Here is a 24,245-nt window from a genome sequence, read left to right as displayed (position 1 = left end):
GACTTAGTTGTAGGCAGGAGGCCTACACAATCCACAATAACCCGAGTGAAAGGTTCCCCAACAGAAACATGTTGCAATGGAGCTACTGGAGAACCCTGGTCAGGTTTCCACACAAGCTGACAAAAGTGACAGGTCCAGCACCAATTTACAACATCTTTCCTCAAACCAGGCCAGAAAAAAAATTGTCTCAAAATCTTATTCATGGTTTTCTTTACACCAAGATGGCCACCTAAAGGTGGACTGTGGGCTAGATCTAATATTTCCTTCCAGTAATTTCTAGGAACAACCACCTGATGAATCATCCCACCCACCCCCTGCCCCCATTCTTCATTAGCAGAAATATCAAGAGGTCTCCATTTCCTCAAACAATTCACCCTTTAAGTAAATATCCACAAGCCATTTCTTTAATCTACTGTTAACTTACTGCTTTGTCCCTTAAGCCAATAAGATCGGTATCTGCCCTCTGGTGCTGAATTAACTCTTTCCTTGACAAAGAGAAATCCTTACTCTCATAATTACCCTGCTCTTTCAAAATTATCTCAGAAGCACTGGGCAACTCTCTATGAACTGGATCTTCCTCAGCTTTCATCATTTTCTTAGACAAAGACCTTGTAATAGCACATGCAGGATAGATCTCACAATCCTCTTCAACCTCATCCTTACTAGGCCGATTTGTTAATCTCAAAAACTGACCATCTTTATCCTCTACCAAATTATTCCCTAATAAAAATGAGACACCCTGCATGGGTAACTTTGAAATTACCCCTACTACAACAGGTCCTTTAACTAATTCTGAATTCAGCACTATGTTGTGAAGAGATATTGACTCTACCTCACCTCAAACACCTTTAATTAAAGTTGTCTCCCGTGCCAGTCTTCTGATCAAGAATTAAAACATTTTCCAACAACAGAGACTGAGCAGCCCCAGTATCTCTAAGAATTTTAACTGGATCCTATGATTCTCCCACCTTCACTGAAACCAAGCCCTCCGACACAAAAGGTTTGAAAACATCTATGACACCTTTACCAGGTTTGGAACATCTGCTCTCCTTAAATTCAACTCTCTGAATACGTGCTTCTGGTAAAACCTCTTTTTCTTGTCTCTTTTTCAACACTAGACAATTTGCAATAACACGAGCAGGTTTCTTACAAAAATGACATACAAATCCAGAAGTTCTGTCCTTTCCCACCTTACCTTCTTCATCTTTTCTCTTAACATTCTCCCCAGACTTAATTTCAGGCTTACTAATCTGCTCCACATTAACCTTTTGAACAGACTTACTAATCTGTTCCAAATTAACTCTCTGAAAAGGCTCACTATTCTGAAATGTATTTTTGTGAATTAGGCAAATTCGTCCACCAATCTAGCCGTTTGCCACCATGTCCCTCTCATCCTGGTATAATTTAATCTCATTGAGAACACACCTTTTAATTTCCTCAATTCTCTCAATCTGTCAAAATCATTTATTCCTTTTGAGGTGCACCAACGGTCAGAACATACAGATTTTCCTGGAGCAAAATCCATACAAGATTGATTCCATGTTTTTAAAATCAAACTCCTACATTTTTGTCTGTCTGCTTCTGGAACCAACTTATAAGCTTTCAATACTGCTTGTATCATAATTTCCCACTTGGTCTGTTGTCAAACTAGAGTATGCCATTTGTGCTTTTCCCTTCAATACACTTTGAAGCACAAGAGGCCATTTTTCTTTTGGCCATTTTGAACTCTCAGCAACCTTTTCAAAAAGATGAAAATATGTATCTATATCTCCCTCATCAAAAGGAGGAACTAATTTACCTACTAGCCAAAAACCTCTCCTCAGGAGTTACAGCCATCCATCTCAACTTTTAACTTCTCTAATTGAAACCATCTGTTCCTTTCAATTCCCTCCCTCCATTTTTCAGCTCCCTCTAACTTATATTTTCTCCGTTTTTCAGCTTCCTCTGCCTCATATGCTCTGTTTCTCAGCCTCCTCTCTTTGTTTTTCAGCTTGGTTCGCCTCATATTATTGTTTGTCCACCTCAAAAGTTCCGTTTCTCCCTTTCTTCCTCCACCCTCAATTTCTCCAATTCCAACTCAAAACATCCATCCTTCCGAAAATTTTGTTTTTATCATCAAATTTTCCCTCACCTAAATAATATTTCACTATAATCCTCTGTATTTGTATTTTCCTCATCCAATGCTCAACTTCAGTCAGCTTTAATGCCTTAGAAATAACCATCAGTTCCTCTTTTCTCTTGCTCTGCAAGTAATGGTTGTAACAAAAATATATCAACATCCATTTGCTGCTGTTTTTCCAGCTTTAAATTAGCTTGAAAAACCCAAATAACTAATAAATTACAAAAACTCCAAAAGTTTAAAATCCCAAAACTCCAATTTTCAATCCAAAAGAGCCCCCAAAAATGTTACGAGCCCAGAGGACCCCAAAACCCAGTAGCAACAGATATTCACCAAGACAAATGGTTACTTAAACAAAAATTGCTTTTAATCAACTTTTAAACATGAAAACAGGATCACACTTTAACCTGTCACTATCAACTAACCTGTCACTATCAACTAACCTGTCACTATCAACTAACCTGTCACTATCAACTAACCTGTCACTATCAACTAACCTGTCACTATCAACTAACCTGTCACTATCAACTAACCTGTCACTATCAACTAACCTGTCACTATCAACTAACCTCACCCCTTTCTAATTCTAAGCACACGTCTATGCAATGCATGTGCGTGCAAGTTCAGAAAAGTTTGTTGATTCACAGTCCAATCTCACTTCTCATTCCTCCAAGTTCACTGGTTGCAGGCAATTCTCATACTGTGCACAGAATTTAACATTTATTAAGTTCACCAAGCTTTGGTGCTAGAAAGGTAAATGGTTACCACTCAGAAAGGTTCTTGTCAGTTTTCAGAGAGATTTGTTGTTCAATGGACACCCACAATTGATTCCTTTTAATCTGCCACTTCAGTGTCTTGCACACACACACACACACACACACACACACACACACACACACACACACACACACACACACACACACACACACACACACACACACACACACACACACACACACACACACCAGAATGTCTAGCATGAATAAGATCTGTTTCAAAGTGTTTTTGAATGTGACCTACATTAAAAAAAACCTGTCCCAATTTATCTCCCAAAATCATATCTGTAATCTATCACAGTATATTGACATGTATACAATAAATATCAAAACCGAACTACATCTATGATGTTTCTTTGATTTTGTTTGTTTTGTAAATTCATGTTGATTGAAAATCCTTAAAAAAAATGAGGATAGAGTATTGGATTTGGAGGTTGGTGGAGTGATAGATGAGGACAAGGGGAATCCGGTTTTTGTTGCATCTGGGGGCAGAGGGGGCCAGGGCAGATGAATGGGAAATGGAGGAGATGCAAGCAAGGGCTGAGTTGGTAGTGGTGGTGGAGGGGAAGCCACGTTTTTGGAAGGACAACATTTCAGATGATCTGAACGAGAAGACTCATCTTGGGGACAGATACTATGAAGACGGAGAGAAAGGAATAGAATCCTTAAAGGGGACAGAGCACTGATGAATTTGTAAAAAAAAACAATGTTAGGAGAAATTAGTCTCCTGAGATGGAGACAAAGAAATAAAAAAAGGAGTGTCGCCAGAGATGGACCAAATGAATTTGAGGTTGGTGTGAAAGTTAGCAGCAAAGTGAATAAAGTTGGCAAACTCATTGAAGGTGCAATGAGACAGCACCAACATAATAGTCTATGTAACTGAAAGAGTCGAGGGCCTTGCCTGTGCCGGCATGCAGCATGGACTGCTCAAGGCCCACAAACAGACAGCCGTAGCTGGGACCCATGCGACATAGTCAAAGATTTTTTTTTAATATTTTATTTAAATTTCCATACATTTATTAATATCCAGATACAAAGGACAAAATTCATACATTTCAAATCAATTGTACATGTTACATCCCCTGATCAAAGTCAATCAAAGATATTGTGTGAAGGATGGAAAGGGTCCACTAAATTTCTTTGAGGCCTATTTAAACAATGATCTCGGTGAATGTGGTGAATAGAGGCAAGGGAGACACCAGTTATCTCAACCATTTTGAAGATCTTCCAAATCGACTTCCAGTCAGAACTTTGCAACTACCATGCAGCATAATTATGCAGCCAGGCAGGATACTCAATGATGCTCCTGTAAAATGCTGTCAAGATGTGGGCAGGTAACCTTGCCCTCTTTAGGAAGAATATTTCCCAACTAATGAGAGGTTGTGGGTTCAAGCTAGGTTATCCATTATATGCACACTAAGGAACTTTGTGCTCGCCACATGACAGAGCCATTATTGGGTAATGGAGAGTAGTCAACCTTTGTCCTCCTGAAATCCACAATCCTCTCCTTTGAGGCTCAGCTTATTGTTCTGGCACTATGTATAAGCCACCCAACCTCCTCCCTGTAAATTGACTCATCATGGTTGCTGATTAGACCAACTACTCTTGTATCATCTGCAAACTTGATGATTCAGTTTTAAGTGAAACTGGTAGTGTAGTTCTAAGTTAGCAGCTTGAACAGCAGCAGGCCGAGCACGTAGCCTTGAGGTGCATAGGTGCTCTGCCTGATAGGGACTTGAGATTTTGATGTCAATCCAGACTCTGGTGTTTTGGTCAAGAAATCCAAAATCCTGTTAGAGAGATGAGCTCCAGCAAGGACAGTTTATCCATCAGATTCTGAGGTACGATTGTGTTGATAGCCAAGCTGAAGTCAATGATCAACAGCCTGACATACGAGGCATCATTTTCCAGGTGGTCAGGACAAAGGGAAGCTTAAATCATCTGTGGACTGGTTATGATGGTAAGCAAACTGGAACAATACAATATTGCTGAAAGGTGTGATGTGATGTGTTCTACAATCTCTGGGGTGCTCAATACCACCTTCATCTTGCTTCATCAATTCTTTCATCATTTGATGTCTTCTGCCTTAAAGACTTTTCCTTTAGTTCTCTTCCCACTCCCCCCCTCTCCCTGCATTTTAAAACCCATTTCCAACTATTCCCACCTCTCAGAAAAGATCATCAAATAGGTTATTCCTGCTTTACTCTTCACTGAAGCAACCAGACTTCTGAGTATTTCCAGAATTTTGTATTTTGATTTCAGATTTACAAAAGGCACAGGCTTTTGAGAAAATATAATTTATTATCTTTTGTTTAATCATTAATCTTTTGGCTCCAATTAAATAACTAAGATTTTTGGACTCTGGTTCGATTAGCATTTTGGTTGCCATTTTGAGCCAATACAGATTTTTAACTGATAACATCAGGTGATAACAGACTTCATGAATTATCAGTGTCCAAGGCCATCAAGTAAAAGACAAACCATTTATTACTTCCTGAAGTACCAAAGAACTTTTTGTTTCACTATTTGTCAGAATTAACTTCCACCTTGTCAAATCAATTTCAAAATTATGTGTTATGCTATGTATCTCAGTAGGCAAAAAAGTTAAATAGCATAAGAGGATAATGGTCATTATAAGGATTTGGTTAAATATAAAAATCAACATCAAACTGGTAACTTATTTGTAAAGATCACAATAGCCTGCCATTTTCAGTATGTGGCAAACACAATTTCAGTAACAAATACATCAACATCACATTCATACAGTATGATGGGCTTTCAATTTACAACTGAGGCTCACAGACAGGAGGAATACCTTGCTGAGTATGGCACAAGTTCTAATAACAGTTGCAAGAGAAAACGGTTCATTTCATAGCATTGACCACCTCTACTTTCAAGAACACTCAATCCAAGTTTTCAAACTGGTTCTAGCATTTTAACTCGAGGCATAAATTTCTGTCATTCTCAAAAATTCCATACCAAGAAACTTTCAAAAGTTAAGTTTTCATTTTATAATCAATTTAATTAACTTTTGCAGTAGGAAAAGTAAAACATTTAATATTTTGAATAGAACAAATTTTTGCCATATTCTGAATATTGCTCCTATATGGATTGCTTCTATATACCTTTTAGCCACTAGAATATTCATTTACATCTAACTGGTTACTTCAGCTTCAGTTATCTAGCCTGAACGGCACTTCTCTTCAATATTATATCTTCATACTAATGAATGCTGAAGGCATGTACATAAATTATTTTACACAATTTTTTCTTTTAAAAATTATTATCCTCAAATCAGGATAGCTATAAAAAGCAAAATCCAGTCAAGTGGCAAGACAAGTTGATACAGACATGAAAACATCATGCAGGATCTTAGGAAAAACAAGCAGAGGTGTGGAATACAGAGCAATGTAAATAATGATAACCCACTGCTTTGATCTCAAGGAAAATACTTTGTCCATTTCTTGTGGATAGATATCAAAATACAGGAGATGATGTTGTCAGGAATTTCAATAATGGAAAACAGATTTATAATAAGAGCTGGAAATAATAATGAAAACAATTGGTGCAGCTAATGTGTTTGAAGATTGTCTTCCAATTTAAAAAAAAATAACTGATTGCAAAACCTTTAACCACGAAAAGGCTGCAGAATATAAAATTGAATGGAAAGTTTTATATGCCATCCATTCTAACTACTCCATACGACACTGATGACATTCCACACAAGCCAAATTCTTCCAACCCCGTGCCCAATTCTATCTCCCTCTCTTTCATCCATGCATCAAAGTGTTCACTTCAGATCATTTTTATGCTCTCAAGTCAACCACTCAATGAGATTTTTCATTTCTATCTTATCCAGCATCTTCATCATTATAAGATTTTGCCCCCCTCCCCCCAAATCATCTACCTTTGAGTTTACATATTTGCTGCTGTAAATTCTGATGAACTGTGACAACAAAACCATTTCATTTTAATTGTGTTTAGTCCACAGGTAATTTTCCTGATATGTTTCAAGCATTGAGAGTTGTTCTTTTCAAGTTTGGATTCATTTTTGGGGACGAGTAACAGAGTGTTATATTATAATCTCTACCAAGTACAAGGTAAATTCTAGAAAATGTATACATATTTAGACCATCATGGTTGTTGGTGAACTCTCCAAGAGTACTGTAATGCAATTGAACTGACGTATTGATAAAGATGTCACCTCTTCCTGCTTCAGGTCCCTGACTAGCATACACTTTCTGCTTTTGCCAATCAATTCAATAATCACCTTGACAAAAGCCATACTCAAGATTCCCACCGACACCTTTCCCCTTGGCAGAGCTGCAACAGCTGCAGTACACATTTTAAGGCTCCAAACGTGCCCTTATCCATAAATAAAGCCAAGGATTTAAACTGTGCAGTTCAGCTCTTCTGAAAATGCTGGAAATACTCAGCAAGTTAGATTGCAGCTGTGGCAAGAGAAACAGAGCCAATTTGTCAGGTTGAAGATTTCCACAGATGATGCCAGATGAAGAGAAATTTCTTGAGCTAGAGAGTACGTAGAACTCACTGACACAGACAGCTGGGGAGGCTGTCATTAGGTACATTTAAAACAGATTCATAGATTCTTGATTTGTAATGGTGTCAAAGGGAGAAAGCAGAAGAATGGGGCTGAGAGTAAAAATACATCAGCAGTGTATTCTACAGCTTTTGGTCTAGGACCTGCTCAGTATTTGCAGCGTTGCTGCTTTTGGTCTAGGACCTGCTCAGTATTTGCAGCGTTGCTGCTTTTGGTCTAGGACCTGCTCAGTATTTGCAGCGTTGCTGCTTTTGGTCTAGGACCTGCTCAGTATTTGCAGCGTTGCTGCTTTTGGTCTAGGACCTGCTCAGTATTTGCAGCGTTGCTGCTTTTGGTCTAGGACCTGCTCAGTATTTGCAGCGTTGCTGCTTTTGGTCTAGGACCTGCTCAGTATTTGCAGCGTTGCTGCTTTTGGTCTAGGACCTGCTCAGTATTTGCAGCGTTGCTGCTTTTGGTCTAGGACCTGCTCAGTATTTGCAGCGTTGCTGCTTTTGGTCTAGGACCTGCTCAGTATTTGCAGCGTTGCTGCTTTTGGTCTAGGACCTGCTCAGTATTTGCAGCGTTGCTGCTTTTGGTCTAGGACCTGCTCAGTATTTGCAGCGTTGCTGCTTTTGGTCTAGGACCTGCTCAGTATTTGCAGCGTTGCTGCTTTTGGTCTAGGACCTGCTCAGTATTTGCAGCGTTGCTGCTTTTGGTCTAGGACCTGCTCAGTATTTGCAGCGTTGCTGCTTTTGGTCTAGGACCTGCTCAGTATTTGCAGCGTTGCTGCTTTTGGTCTAGGACCTGCTCAGTATTTGCAGCGTTGCTGCTTTTGGTCTAGGACCTGCTCAGTATTTGCAGCGTTGCTGCTTTTGGTCTAGGACCTGCTCAGTATTTGCAGCGTTGCTGCTTTTGGTCTAGGACCTGCTCAGTATTTGCAGCGTTGCTGCTTTTGGTCTAGGACCTGCTCAGTATTTGCAGCGTTGCTGCTTTTGGTCTAGGACCTGCTCAGTATTTGCAGCGTTGCTGCTTTTGGTCTAGGACCTGCTCAGTATTTGCAGCGTTGCTGCTTTTGGTCTAGGACCTGCTCAGTATTTGCAGCGTTGCTGCTTTTGGTCTAGGACCTGCTCAGTATTTGCAGCGTTGCTGCTTTTGGTCTAGGACCTGCTCAGTATTTGCAGCATTGCTGCTTTTGGTCTAGGACCTGCTCAGTATTTGCAGCGTTGCTGCTTTTGGTCTAGGACCTGCTCAGTATTTGCAGCATTGCTGCTTTTGGTCTAGGACCTGCTCAGTATTTGCAGCATTGCTGCTTTTGGTCTAGGACCTGCTCAGTGTTTGCAGCATTGCTGCTTTTGGTCTAGGACCTGCTCAGTATTTGCAGCATTGCTGCTTTTGGTCTAGGACCTGCTCAGTATTTGCAGCATTGCTGCTTTTGGTCTAGGACCTGCTCAGTATTTGCAGCATTGCTGCTTTTGGTCTAGGACCTGCTCAGTATTTGTAGCATTGCTGCTTTTGGTCTAGGACCTGCTCAGTATTTGCAGCATTGCTGCTTTTGGTCTAGGACCTGCTCAGTATTTGCAGCATTGCTGCTTTTGGTCTAGGACCTGCTCAGTATTTGCAGCATTGCTGCTTTTGGTCTAGGACCTGCTCAGTGTTTGCAGCATTGCTGCTTTTGGTCTAGGACCTGCTCAGTATTTGCAGCATTGCTGCTTTTGGTCTAGGACCTGCTCAGTATTTGCAGCATTGCTGCTTTTGGTCTAGGACCTGCTCAGTATTTGCAGCATTGCTGCTTTTTATTTCCATTTCAGCATCTGCATTTTCTATTTACAGTTCAGACTCTCTCAGAACAACAAATCCTGCATTTCCATCAGTTTTATGATCAATAACTTCAATCCGATTTCGTTCACTTGAAACCATACATTGCTTTGGATCCTACATTACATGTGACAATTCAATATTTTTCCCTTGGATATTTGCACTCAACCTCAACTTTCTTCGCAAGTTTGATATAAGCTCTCACACTCCACTTGTGGGATTCCAGGTTCTTAATTTTCCCTCTCTCTAACTTGGTATGCGAGGTTAAAATGTCAACTGGGAGAAAGGGAGACTAACTGCATTCCATTCTCTGGTTTGTAATTCAACAAGGCTTGGGCTGTTAATGAACTCCTTATTTGACAAAGTCAGTAAAAGACCATTAACCATTGGGTAAGGGACATGACCCTGGTTAACGAAACATGTATGGCGAAAGTTTATTCGAATGTTGTGGAAACTTGGAAGTTTGCCTATATAAACTTGTAAGACACAAGGCAAACACTTTTGGGACGAGACAAGCTGGTTGTGTCAGTGCTCATTTCTGTAATGGAGTTCTCACACTTTGCAAAGTGAATTTAAAACGTTTGCAGCTTTATTCATGTTCATCAAACAACCTCAGGTCCACTTGAATATAACAGTCATTAATTATGTGATCATGAATGAGCTTCGTGAACAGCTACAATCCTTCCAATAAAATTCTTATCTTAGGAGTCCCAAGATTTGAATCCACTGATGAAGTGACATTTCCTACTCAGAATTCCATGACTGTTGCCTTTTGCCTTCATTGGTGACCAACATAAGGGGTTGAGAAATTGCAAGTAACTGAGGTTCGTTTACAGATGGCACACTCTAGTCACAACATGCTGGTGATGAATGAAGTTAGCTGTTTTGTCCTGGATGAATTCAAGATGCTTGACTTCTGCTGGAAGTGCACTAATCCAAACAAACGGAGAATATTTCATCATGCGACTGACTTGGGGCTTGCAGACAGTGCAAATACTTTAGTGCTTTTGGGAATCAAGAGAAATCACTTTGTGCATTAGATCCAGACTCTGACCTGCTCTGTTGGCTATGCTGAGGCAATTTAATTTCTGGTCAGTCAAGATCTTCCACGATATGGAGGGATTGGGGTTTGTCAAAGAAATTCAGCAATATTACTGAAAGTAAAGGGAAAGACAAGGTCAACAATCTCATTCATTGGTCCAGATTTTTGAGATGCAGATACTCTCAGGGGGTGCCAAATCAAACCCAGTATTTGGATGTAGGTGGTTAGACTGAAAGAACCAGTGGCAACAATGTTGATTACACCTTCCCTTTACTGAACATGAAAAGTCATAGTTACATCAGATTTGTTCCTACCTTTTGAGAACAGGATATTTTGAGGCAACTTTCCAAATTCAAGATTCAAGAAGGTGCAATGTATTGCCATGCACACAAGATACAAAATAATATTCTCTTTGTTCTGTAAAAGCAAGAATTGCCAGTGTAATCAATAAAAGCAAAAGAATCCCTTCAGAAACATTGGGAGCCCATAGATCTTGCTGCCTTCTGTAATGTAGCCACCTCCAATAGGCACATAACCTTTGTTGCCACACAATTAGATGCCAATGTTGTACCTGCACCAAATTAATGACTAGAGGCACAGACCATTCTCAAGGGTTAGTCTTCAGAAATGCAACTGGAATGCTGTCTGCTCCTGCATTCAGTGCTTTCAACCATTTTTTTGTTTAAATAACCAGAGAAAAAAAAGTGAATTGGCTAAATAGTCTCCTTACACTCTGATGAGGAAGCCAAGACAGATCCTCCACTTTGCCCTTCCAACTGAAATGCGAGTTCCTGAGCTGCCCTTTAGCATCTCCATGTAAGCTATATTATTACAACAGCTTTTGCAAAAGATTCCAATAGAATACAAGTGGATGGTCTGAGAAAGCCCAAACTTAAACATTGGACACAATACATGCAACTCTATGAATCCATTCTCACTCACATCAAGGAAAACTGTTCCACAGACCTGTTACACAACAGCCAGATATAGTCAAACTTTTCAGCTGATGTCTCTGCTTACTCCAGTATCATTCACAGATATCTTCCACCTCTCACTCCAACAGGGCATGTCACCCACCCGTTTCAAACAAGCTTCACATGTACCAGTGCCCAAGAAGAAGATGGTAATCTGCCTAAATGACTATTGACCAGTGGCAATTACATCCAGTGAGGAAATTTTGAGAGACTGATGTCGAATCACATCCTGTCTGAATGGTGACATGGATCCATTCCAATTTGCCTACTGTAGCAACAGGTCTACAGCAGATGCCACCACACTGGCTCATCACAAAACTCTAGAATACCTGGACAGCAAGATGCAAGCATCAGGATGCTCTTTATTGTTTACATCTCAGATTCAACACCATCATTCCCTCCCCCACCTCCCAAAACTAGTCAATCAACTCCGAGACCTGGACCTCAATACCCCATTGTGGAATTGGATCCTGGATTTCAGTCAGTTCAGAATGGCAAAAAAACAGCTCCACAATTTCTATCAGCACTGGAGCACCACAGGGATACTTAGCCCTCTGCTCTTCTCACTTTATACCCATGACTTTATACCCATGACTGTGAAGCTAAAAACAACAATATATTACAAGCTTTCTAATGATCCCACAGAAGTGGGCTGTATAAAAGAGGGTGATGAGACAGCTTACAGGAGATTTAAAACTTGGCTGAAAGGTATATAAACACAACAGCCTCTTACTCAATGTTACCAAGACCAAGGAACTGATTGTGAACTTTATGAAAGGAAAACCAGAGGTATAGATTCAGTAATCATTGGAGATCAGAGGTGGAGAGGATTGGCAACTTTAAATTCCATGGTGTCACCATCTAGGCGGGGGACCAGTTCTGAGCCCATCACATTAATATCATTACAAAGCCCTGGATTATCTGTTTCCAGCACAATTACAGATTGCAAATTCCAATTGCCAAATTCTGCAAAATATTTTTTTCACCTCCTTTTTTTTTTTTAAATCATCAAAAACCTGAACCCCGAAACATCTAGTGATGAAAGTTTCTCTCCATTGATTTAATGCAGTCTTCATAATTCTGTACTGGACTATCAAATCTCTTCTCAGCCTCTTCTTCAATCAAAGCCAAAAAGTTTCCTCCCCATTGCTGCTCTACACCCAAGTGTAATTCCAGTGAAACTTTTCAGATGGGGAAGGTCTTGAACTCGCCATCTTCTAACTCAGTAGCAGCAAGGGTGGCCTCAACAGAAATCAAGTAGAGAGAGGGTGCTGAAGGAGACTTGGATGAAATAGGCAATTTCACATGATCACTTTTGGCATTGCCTTTCAGCAATGAAAGAACTTTCTCTCAGATGAATCTTATCAAAGCAAAACTAAGAAACAGAATGCAAAAAGAACTACTGGAGGCTAATATTAAACGCATCAATGCCCAGAAACAATTTCTACTGTAACGTTTCAAGCCAACATCATCTATGCTGAGTCGTTTTACATCAGATATGTTCAAATATTAATACCAATAATGAACAGTTTTCTAGATTTTTCCAGCCTGGTTTTAGACTTTTTAAAAGATCTATAGTTATTAGACACAGGATTTTGTTTGTTAATTGGCCTGCACGTAATGCAGGACTTCATAGAGAATCTTCCATAATGAATTGAATCTTGTGATTTTGTGGGTGGTGGTGCTATGGATCGGGCGGTTGGAAGCGACCCGGGGAATGAGAGATGTGGAGCAAGGAGGGGCTGGCAGCTCATTCACCAATTCAACCGGTTATGAGGCAGCACAGGGCACATGTACCAACTGGAAATTCGGAGCAAACGGCTCAGTCAGCCGGGGGCCTGCACCCACCAAACTGCTCCCCAAGCCCAGCGTGAAGCATCACCTCGACTGCCTGCCTGGGCCTATCCGGCCCGACTCCCACCTGGCGGGAGGTTCGTGCTGGGTGCGGGGTGGGGGCTTCTCTCCACCCTCCCCGCCGCCGCCGCGCACCAGTCCCTTTGAGGCCGCCTGCGCCACGTACCTCCGGCTCGAGCTCCGGGATCCGCCACCGCCCGCGCCACGTCCTTCGGGTTCCAGCTCCGGCAGCCGTGCTCAGCGCCACCGTCAACAACGCGACACTTCCGCCAGTACTGGCTGCCTGCCTCCCGGCGCCGGCGGCACCGTCCTGATCACCGCCGCATTGCCCTGTGTGCAGAGACTGGCAGGGTTGGGCGGGAGGAGCAATTTCGACAGCACCGGAACACAACAACAACCACTTTGCATTCACATAACGTCCTTCAAGCGGCGGTTGGCGCCCACCCGGGTTCCAACCTGCCGCTGTCAGTGAGGAATGTGTACGTTCTCCCCGTGACCTGCGTGCGTTTCCCGGGTACTCCAATTTTCTCCCACTCTCCAAAAACGTGCCTTGAGTGGCGATGCCCAAATGCGGACTGTCTCTGCCGTGCTGCCTCGTTCAAATTCAACACGAACACGGGTGCCGGTCCCAAAGCCCTTCTGGGGAGGGCGACCATGCAGTGTCTGGCTGAGCCCAGTGCGACCCGAGCGCCGCTCCGCCACCTCCTCGTCGCCGTTTTTGTTCAGCTCCAGCACCCAAAAAGTTAGCACTGCACTAGTTCAGTCACAGGCCCGCGAGGCCGTGCCGCCCAATTAACCTCCAACCCCACCGGACGTTTTGGAGGAAACTGGAGCCCCCGGGAAACCCATGCAGACACAGTGAGAGTAGATCAACTTCTTCCTCGGTGCTTTTAAGCTGCAGCCTTCTGGGAATGGGGCAAAGGTGCCTCCAGCACCTTTTAAGCTGAGGGGGGTGGGATAGCCCCAGTAAATCGCCAACCCGGAGATCTAAGGTGGATCTGGCCCCCGCGGTGATGCAGTAAGTGACGCGTCACGTAAACTAGTCTCCCATGTGCCCCCCATCAGCTGTCAGTTTCCCTCCCACAGTCATTCACACTCCCCCCAACCCGCAGCAGCTGCCCCCACGGCAGCCGGCCCCTCTCCTCTCTCCCCCGCGCAGCCGACCCCTCTCCTCTCTCTCCCCCGCGCAGCCGATCCCTCTCCTCTCTCACCCCCGCGCAGCCGACCCCTCTCCTCTCTCTCCCCCGCGCAGCCGATCCCTCTCCTCTCTCTCCCCCGCGCAGCCGGCCCCTCTCCTCTCTCCCCCGCGCAGCCGACCCCTCTCCTCTCTCTCCCCCGCGCAGCCGATCCCTCTCCTCTCTCACCCCCGCGCAGCCGACCCCTCTCCTCTCTCTCCCCCGCGCAGCCGACCCCTCTCCTCTCTCTCCCCCGCGCAGCCGATCCCTCTCCTCTCTCTCCCCCGCGCAGCCGACCCCTCTCCTCTCTCTCCCCCGCGCAGCCGACCCCTCTCCTCTCTCTCCCCCGCGCAGCCGGCCCCTCTCCTCTCTCTCCCCCGCGCAGCCGGCCCCTCTCCTCTCTCTCCCCCGCGCAGCCGGCCCCTCTCCTCTCTCCCCCGCGCAGCCGGCCCCTCTCCTCTCTCTCCCCCGCGCAGCCGATCCCTCTCTCTCTCCCCCGCGCAGCCGATCCCTCTCCTCTCTCTCCCCCGCGCAGCCGACCCCTCTCCTCTCTCTCCCCCGCGCAGCCGATCCCTCTCCTCTCTCTCCCCCGCGCAGCCGACCCCTCTCCTCTCTCTCCCCCGCGCAGCCGACCCCTCTCCTCTCTCTCCCCCGCGCAGCCGATCCCTCTCCTCTCTCTCCCCCGCGCAGCCGACCCCTCTCCTCTCTCTCCCCCGCGCAGCCGGCCCCTCTCCTCTCTCTCCCCCGCGCAGCCGGCCCCTCTCCTCTCTCCCCCGCGCAGCCGGCCCCTCTCCCGCTGATCGTGGCACCCTCACCCTCCCGCAACGTCGACCTCACTCCCTCCGATTGTGGCCGCAGTCTCTCCCTCTCGTAACAGCGACTTCTTACCCCCTCATTTCACCATGGGCTCTGGCAGCGACCCCTCTCTGCCCCCCACCCCGGTCACCGCAGACAGTTCAGCTGGGGTTTCCCTGTGATGCCAGTGCGTAAGCGCTAATGTCACAGGAGTAACCGGGTCAGCCATTTTGCTGTTCAAACTGCTGGTCGACACATCCTGGGTAAGTTTAACTGGGTTCCCTGACTACGTCCGAGGTAGGGCAAGGACCCGGTTGACTTTGGAAGGGTCCGACCCTTTCAAGCTGTCTTGTGAGTGGGGCGCGGACCAGCCAAATTGCCCGGTTACCCCATTTTACAGGGCAGTTTCAAAGCACCTAATTAATCTTCAAACCTGCTGTACGTTTTAAAGGGTGGAAGAAACTGGAGAAAACCATGCAGAACGGTGAGAATGTACCAACTTCTTACTGACAGCATGGGATTCGAACCTATGTCCCTATTGCTGGCTCTGTAACAGCATTGCACTAACCTCTACACCAGGGGTATCAAACTCAAATTCACAGAGGGCCAAAATTAAAAACTTGGACTAAGTCGTGGGCCAAACTAAATATTTATTGAAAATTTTCAACAACATCTGCATGTTTTCTCTTCTTTCAACATATGTAATGTTAAACTTTTTCTTATTAAAATAAATGTTTAATAATAGTTTTGGTTAAACTCTTTCCAGAAGAAGCATTAACAAATGAGAAATAAAATATAAAATAAAGTTTGCTGTAAAACCAGACTTCTTTTCATCTCCTCCACCTTCTGGAGCTTTTGCTTCTCGTTCAGATCCTTATACCTGTCTGTCCTGGTGTTCCGTTTCATAGTGTCGTCGTATGTTATATTCTTTAACTACAGACATGTTGGCTCCACACACAAGACAAACAGGTTTGTCTTTTAAAATGATGAACATATAGTCTGCCTCCCACCTGTGTTGAAAGGTCCTGTTTTCTGTCTTTCGTTTGGCCATTTTTCGTAAGGGGTTTATTACATGTGAGTTGGGCGACAGGTCGCAGATGCTAATGAAAGTAAAGAGAGGAGGTGGGGGGCCGGCGCCAGCACATTTGCAAAGCATTCTGGGATTAGCTGTGCATGCGCTATACTGGCGCGGCGGCCAGCGGGCCAGCTCTAATACATATTTGATATGATCCTACGGGCCAAATATAATTATATCACGGGCCAAATTTGGCCCGCAGGCCTGAGTTTGACATGTGTGCTCTACACCAACCTTGATGACAGCATTAAAAGATAAGAGGGGTTAAGCAAGATAAGAAGGGTTAAGCTCTAACCATACTTCTAAATTTGCTTGTCTCTCCACACAGCCACTCTTTCACCAGTTGGCTACCTCTTGCAGAGATTTTCAGAATTCTCTGCTCCAAAGAATTAGGGAGATTTGATCACTTGGGATGTTTAAAGGGTAGAGTATGTGTTTTGAAAGATCATACTTGTAGGAACCATCAAAAGATCTGTTTGTTTCATTAAAATGTCACGTTTTCCTTCTTGCACTCACTACAACTGTGAATATTTACCTATCTTTTATTATCTGGTGGCTGTGATCCAATGAAATGGTTAGACTTGGGGATGATCAAAGAAACCAGGTGGAAAGAGCACTGATTTACAAAAGTTGCCAAACGCTGGCCACATTTGTAGACTTTGAGAGGATAAAATTATCAATAGATTCTCAGTTTTTGGACCCTGGAAGATATGTTGATTGGTGAACATAAGAGAAATGAGCAGAAGACCATGCAGCCCTTTGAGCCTGTTCTGCCATTCGTAAAGGTCATAATTGATCAATTGAAATGTCATATTCAACTTTGTCCCTGATTCTCTCAAGACCCAGAAATAAATTATATGTTTTGAAGTTACACAATGACTGGCACTCCACAGACATCCAGGATATTTGCCAGCTTCTAAAAGAATAAGTTTCTCCTCACTTCAGTCAGAAACATTCTTACCCTTGTTCTCCACTGCGCCTCTGATACAAGGCTTCTCAGTCATGGAAACATTCTCTCTGCATCTAGCCTATAAAGCTATATAAGAACTGCACAAGTTTCCATGAGATCTCTTGTTACTCTCACCTCTGCTCCATATGTCAAACCCATCATTTTGAGTTTAGCAAATCTTCATTGTTTCCCTCTGGCAAAAATATCCTTTCTCAGCTGTAGAGAATAAATGTGAACCAGACAATTATAATGCAGAATCTACCATGGATTTTGAATGGCAGAACATCCTCAACAGGCTGTATTGCCTGAACCCACTTCAATTTATGAGCCAATGCAAGAAAGCAAATGTAAGTTTTGGATAAATCATATAGCATGCAACGTCGGAAATGGGCAGTTGAGTTCTGGATTACCTTAATTCTTAAAAGTACAGGAAAAGATGTCTCTTGAAAGAATGTATCCACTACTTTCTGTTAGGCATGTTAAATATTGGCACTTCTTAAACCATGTCAGAGGGTTAGAGTCATAGTGCATGGAAAGGGACCATTTGGCCCACCGTCCATGTCCACTATCAAGAACTCACCTACAATAATTCTACTTTGTCTTCCCCATATTCCCATTTATTACCCCTCCCCCAGATTCTACCATTCACCTAAAGCAGGACAATCCAAGTCACTAATCATCTTTGGGAGAAAACCACAGCACCCCAGGAAGCCCATGTGGTCATTAGAAGAACATGCAAACTCCACATGGCCAAGACCAGAAGTTATGATTTTGCTCAGGTTGCAAGAAAAATGCAGCAACAGGTCTAAAAGCTATGCTACTCAGCTGCCCTAGATCTACATGCACATGCATCATATCCATAAGTAAACTGGTACACCCAAAATTTCATTTATAATACTTATGAGGGGAGAGTATTGGAAGACCAAGGACTCATGATGTGAACCCCTTGTGTTACTTCTAGACAAGGGATGAGCAAAGGATTCAGGTTTCAACACCAGGTGAGCTGTTCCCCAAAGGCTTTCTTGGTAATTGAGCAATATAGTTTTGAATGAAGTTCCATAAACTATGTAAGTCTCTCATTAGAACGAATGAATGAGCAACAGGATATGGCTTGCCAGTATGTGGTTCTATGACTGATCTGTGTTTCCATGATGTTGCCTGGACTGGAGAATGTGTCTTACGAGGCAAGCTTAGCAGAGCTAGGAATTTTGGATTTGGAACAAAAGATGAGAGATGACTTAATAGAGGTCTATAACATTATGAGAGGCTGAGATAGGGTGGAGAGCCAGCGTTTTTTTTTCCCGGGACAACAGTAGCAAATACAAGAGGACATCTATATAAGGTGAGGGGAGGAAAGTAGGAGAGGCCAGGGTTTTTCTTTATACAGAGTAATGGGTTCCTGGAATGCATTGCCTGGGGTGGTGGTGGAGGCTGGTACAAAAGGGGCATTTAAAAGACTTCGACAGGCCTCAGATCTGCATTTCAGTATTTAGAACCATAGAACATTACAGCAAAGAATCAGGCCCCTTTGGCCCTTCTAGTCTGTTCCGAACCATTTTTCTGCCTAGTCCCACTGAACTGCGTCCAGTGCATAGCCCTCTGTACCTCTCCCATCCATACACCTGTCCAAATTCTTCTTAAATGTTAAAATTGAACCCCTATTCACCACTTAAGCTGGCAGCTCGTTCCGCACTCCCACCACTCTGTGTGAAGTTCCCCCTCATGTTCCCCTTAAACTACTTCTCTTTCACCCTTAACCCATGTCCTCTGGTTTGTATCTCACTTCCCCTCAGTGGAAAAAGCCTACCTATATTCACTCTCTCCATCTCCCTCATAATTTTAAATACTTCTATCAAATCTCCCCTCATTCTTCTGCGCTCCAGGAATAAAATCCTAACCTGTTTAACCTTTCCCTGTAACTCAGTCTGTCTTTATTTCAGATGGTCAGAGTCTGCAGTTTTAATTTCGCAATTACATGAGGAGTTTAACCTGAAGGGTCATTGACCTAAACCTGGAACTCTTCGCACAAATGCTTCCTTCTTGCTGAATGTTTCCACCAGTTTCTGCTTTTATTTAAGATTTCTGCTACCTGCAGTTTTGTTTATTTTCATTTTAATGACAACTTAAAAAAGGGTCCAGACCTGAAATGTTGTCCATTTTTTTTCCATGGATGCTGCATGACCTGCTGGGTCCCTTCAGTTTCTTATTTGATAAAAGTTGTCTGGCATTCATAAACAATTCTCCCAGCCCTGTCAGGGTCTCTGAATCAAGTCCTGAATTACACGTCTGAATGTTTTTCACAAAATAATGAAATAACTACCCAAACAAAACAATTAACAGAATGAACATTTCCTTTGGGGAATCTCACAGTCAATTCTTGTGTCCGCTAATTTTAAGAAAACAGACTTGTTTGAATCACAATCAGCTTTACCCAATGATCCAGAGCTACACTGGGAACCAGCATGGGTGTGAAAAGTATAAAGTAGTATCACGCTACAACTCCAAATAGTACAATGGTTTTTTTGAAAACTTTATTTAAAATGTTAAGCCACATGACATTCAAATCTATTAAATATGATAATTCATAAACAAAAACAATGTGGTATTTCCCAAATCCCCCCTCCCCACTCCCTCCCATCCACCCCAATACCTCTCCCTCCAGTCCCTCCCTCTCCCTATTTACCCCCAAACCCAAAGATAGAAAAAAGAAAGGAGATACACCCATCATAATTAAATACTACGGATTAGGGTGACACCACCACAAAGTGCCGAAGAAAGTTCAAAACATTAAACCCATATAATCCAAATAGGGGCTACACATTTACCAATAAAAAAGACAATTATCACATAAATTATACATTATCTTTTCCAATGGAATGCATGATCTCAATTCCATATGCCATCATTGCAAACTTAAATTAATCTAATTTTTCCATGTAATCGCTATACATTTTCTCGCTACAGTCAAGGCTAATCTCAAAAACTCAATTTGATACCTACTTAATCTCAATTTCAAATCCAACATTTTAACATTACCTACAGGAAAGTGACCACAGCAGCAGTCCAGCGAGCAGCTCAGCAGCTGAAGGGCCCTCTCAAGTTGCAGCCTTAGCAACTTGTGGTTAAAGAACTCACACAGGCTCCAGGCTGCTGAGGAGTGGCTCATTGAATAAGGATTTGAGAGGATACTGATAGTAAGAAGGGCTCCTGAAGGACCTCGGGCACTGTAGACTTCCTGATTATATTGGAGGTTTGGACCTGGAGCTCAGGCTGTGAATGGTTTGAAATGGAGCCTGTATGGCTGGAGGCAAATCCACCGTCACACAGTGCCTCTGGAGGGACTCTATTTTGCTTCTCATTCTCTTATTGTCAGGGGTGCTGGGCAATGCTCATACTGACTCTTTGTTTTTCTTATGGCAGACAAAAGTGGAAGCACATCACGTATATTACATTTTTTTGTGTTTTATTATGTGATAATAAAAAGAAATCTTCAACCATGTCCCTAACAAAATGATCCTGCTCAATGTTCCAAAATATGATGCTCTTCTACACAATTTGCATTCCGACTAAGCTTATGAACCTGTTCTTTAATCTAAAATTATCCCATAAATTGAAGGCTCTGGTAGCAATCACCAGTACAATTATTGGCATGACTGCTCCACTGATTTTTTTTTTATTGCTTGGAGTGTACAACTCCAGGATCCTCTTAGGAAAATTTGTATTGAGTTATTTGATTTAACAATTACCAAGATTTTTAACTTGGTCAATGTCTGTGCTCTTTTTGCCTAATTTTCCTCAAGTTGAAGCATCACTTTTTGAAGATAAGCACTACAATATCTTGCATGGAACAAAATTCAACAAACTGCAGCGTGAAAGCGAACCCAGCTAATTTCTTTTCATGAGGGGCATTCAGGGATATTTATTAGGTGAAACACTGGGTGTTGCGCTCCCCAGCAGCAATTGAGAGATGCATAAACAAATGGATGAATTTTAACACAAAATTCATTAATAAACTAATAATAATAGAATTAACCCTAGAAAATTAACACCATAAACAAGCCTTAATGGCAACTCTATACGAACAAAAGATTATTATACAGCATATGTGGAGAAAAACCTAGACCATTACAGTCCAAGCTCAAATGCCCCAAAAAAAATCAATAAAAATACCCAAAACAAAACCCCTGGTCAGTTCACGTCAAGTCTGTCAGTCAAGAAGGAACAGCTCATGGATCTGGTCTCCAGGCTTGGGATTATTTGTTTCCTTGACCATTGATCTTTTAGTTTGAGGCTGTATCCAGATGACTGTGGTCCCTATAGACTTTCAAGCCTGTCAGGGGACACTGCTTGATTGAATTTCAAATGTGGCAACAACCACCTACTCCCGGGAATTTTCACAGTGACCTTCTGGTCACCACACAAGGTTCACACCTCCAAAGCCCTCCTTAGGGTTACCAAAGGACCTTCTGTCATGTGAGTCTTTCAAAGCCCTCTTTAGGGTTACCAAGGGACCTTCTGTCATGCGAGTCTTTCAAAGCCCTCTTTAGGGTTACCAAGGGACCTTCTGTCATGCGAGTCTTTCAAAGCCCTTTTTAGGGTTACCAAGTGAGCTCAGTCATGCAAGTCCTCTCTTTTGGACACCCTGGCTTGAGTGGTACTATGACTCCTGCCACACAAAGTCCTCCTCTTGAAAGGGAATGGGAGAGGCATTGGTCAATCCCACACACACTCTGGGTATCAGAGTTCCCCAAACTGCTGTCCAGACAACAGTGCTGGCACCCATGGACAAAGTAGCTCAGTCTTCCTTTTCCCACTGAAACAACTGGGTGAGCACACTGACATACAACTCCAGATGGCAGTGCTAGCACCCATGAACAAAGCAATGCAGCGTGTGGCTTGCTGAAGCTGCTGGGTGAGCATGCACAGTTAGACTGCCTGACTGTTAGACAGTCTGACTGCCTGCAGACGAATCTACCAACTAACCTCTCCGAAACCAGCATGCTGGGCTTTTAAAACTGCCCAGCGTGTGCCTCCTGCTCTCCCCATTGGTGGAGAGAGGTTAGCAGCAGCAGGCCTGCTCTCCTGAGAGCCCACAGACTTCCAGCGCATGGTTCCCCTGCTTTGACAGCTGTCAAAGTTCCCTAGTGGCAGCCCAGTTCTATTACAGCTCCTCTCTTCTTTCTTCTCTTTGGCTTGGCTTCGCGGACGAAGATTTATGGAGGGGGTAAACGTCCACGTCAGCTGCAGGCTCGTTTGTGGCTGACAAGTCCGATGCGGGACAGGCAGACACGGTTGCAGCAGTTGCAGGTTGTTGGTTGGGGTTGGGTGTTGGGTTTTTCCTCCTTTGTCTTTTGTCAGTAAGGTGGGCTCTGCTATTACAGCTCCTAGCAGCTGTCAAATCCCCTACAGTAGGTTCAGTCCTGTCCTCGGTCAAAAATAACTGTCCAAGATTCATAACACTGGAAAATATTCATATTTTTTTCTAAAACATATTAAATCTGAGAATATAATGCATCCTCAGCATAGTACTGAAGTATCATCTTAGATTAAGTGTGAACCCATGCCAGCAAGGGTGAAATGGAAAAGGGTTGGAGAAAGAGATCTTGAACTCTCAGTGTTTTGATTCTGATGACATACGAGAAACTGCAGATGCTCGATTCAAGACAAAAAACTAACAAACTGCTGGAAGAATTCTAGGATGAGCAGCATTGGTGGGAGATAAAGAATTATCAATATTTCTTGATGAAGGGTTCCAATCCAAATCATTGACCATTTTTTTTCCCCCACTGATGGTACTCAAGCCACTAAATTCCTCCTGAAGAATTCTTTTTATTTGCTTTTGATGATGGTGTTTGCACATCAAAGATCTTCAAAGCAATTTTTCTTTGCTCCTCAATATTTTTCTCCTCAGTAACTCTTCAGCTCCAAGTGTGCCAACTTGTAATGAACAATGGGTTAAAATAGTAGCATTGTAAAAGTTTAGATTACATCAGATTACTGTGCTTTGGGGGATATTTGGAGGGGAAGAGATATTATGAACTTTTGAGGATCAATAATATAATACAGGTCTTGGTGTCCCTTTAGCTCTGAGGTCTGCAATATTGGCAGTCTTTGAACTTGGAACACAATCAGGTCAGACATAGTCCAGGAGACCACTTCCCAGGAGGTCTGCTTCCATCTGCCAACCATGATGTCATTCTTCTGGACTTGTTAAATGAGATACTGGAGTTAAAATGACATGGGAATTATCCCAAAAAATCTTTGAAAGTTGCATCCCAGTTGGTATAAAAATATGGACTTCACAGTATCTAAAACATGAACACCACTAACTTATTGCGTGTCATACTTCTAATTCTCCCAAAATTATTGGACCAGATTCAAAAGAAAATTTGTAAAAACAAAAGCTGCAGTTGCTGGAACTCTGTCATTAAAACATACAATATTGGAAATAAACAGAAAATCAAGTAGTTCTTCATTGCTAATATACTATGATATAATATGTATTAATCATTTAGTATGGAAGACCTATAAGGTTCATGCTGTCTCAATTCATGAGAAAGCTGGCAAAAGGTTCCTGCAGTTACCTCTGTTCTTCTCCACTCAATTAACCTATCTATATCCCAATGCCAGCTTTTTGTGTCCTCCTGACAACTTGCCCATACATTCAGTTTGTATAATCACCAGCAAATTTGACAACATTCCACTTTATCTAAGTTATCAATACAGATTATAAATAGTAAAGGCTCTGCCACTGATCCCCATGGCACTCTATTTGTCACTGAAAAAGATATATCTTAACTGTCATTTCTTATTAAATATTGACAAAAGAAAGTGAAATTTTCCTGGTAGCAATGAAAAGAAGTTTTTGATTAAAATTCTTTGTCATTTAATAATCATATCCTATTGGCTAGTCCAATGCCAATTGTCACACTCCATCATGTTAAAACAGTCATACATCCAGTCTTGTTAATCAAAACCAGAGCAAGAACCACTGTGAAAAGTTGCTTGGATAGACTTATTCATGGTCAATTTTGGTTATGTGGTATACATTTCTATGTCTAAACGTTGAGACCAAGGCACCACAATATTATGTCCTGGGCTTTATTTTCAAATTCTTGGTAACTTGAAATG

At 42.8% G+C, this 24,245-nt stretch overlaps 1 protein-coding gene and 1 long non-coding RNA gene across 13 annotated transcripts in view; one reads left to right on the top strand and one right to left on the bottom strand.

Annotated features, from left to right (window-relative positions):
* fam20b (FAM20B glycosaminoglycan xylosylkinase) overlaps positions 1-15,341 on the bottom strand; it is a 174,005-nt gene extending 158,664 nt beyond the window's left edge. For 9 of the 10 annotated variants that reach the window (XM_069937713.1, XM_069937706.1, XM_069937708.1 and 6 more), the window contains exon 1: positions 13,287-14,192. The gene's annotated coding sequence lies outside the window, so the exon portion shown is untranslated. Of the gene's footprint in view, positions 1-13,286; positions 14,193-15,183 lie in introns of those variants that run through there. The other variant, XM_069937705.1, reaches the window with a different exon arrangement.
* Positions 15,208-23,497, top strand: LOC138763484 (uncharacterized). Of its 3 annotated transcripts, XR_011357605.1 has the most exons (3): positions 15,379-15,574; positions 17,750-18,112; positions 23,199-23,497. It is a non-coding gene; the product is annotated as an uncharacterized lncRNA (long non-coding RNA). The 3 variants fall into 3 exon arrangements; XR_011357606.1 differs by lacking the exons at positions 15,379-15,574; positions 23,199-23,497 and adding an exon at positions 15,208-15,353 and having other exon boundaries at positions 17,750-18,177; XR_011357604.1 differs by lacking the exon at positions 23,199-23,497 and having other exon boundaries at positions 17,750-18,177.
* The last annotated feature ends 748 nt before the right edge of the window (positions 23,498-24,245 follow it).

This window comes from Narcine bancroftii, chromosome 5, assembly GCF_036971445.1.
Source record: "Narcine bancroftii isolate sNarBan1 chromosome 5, sNarBan1.hap1, whole genome shotgun sequence".
NCBI classification, from domain to species: Eukaryota; Metazoa; Chordata; class Chondrichthyes; order Torpediniformes; family Narcinidae; genus Narcine; species Narcine bancroftii.
Note: the sequence above shows the minus strand (reverse complement) of the source record. Positions and strands in the feature narration are given on the sequence as shown.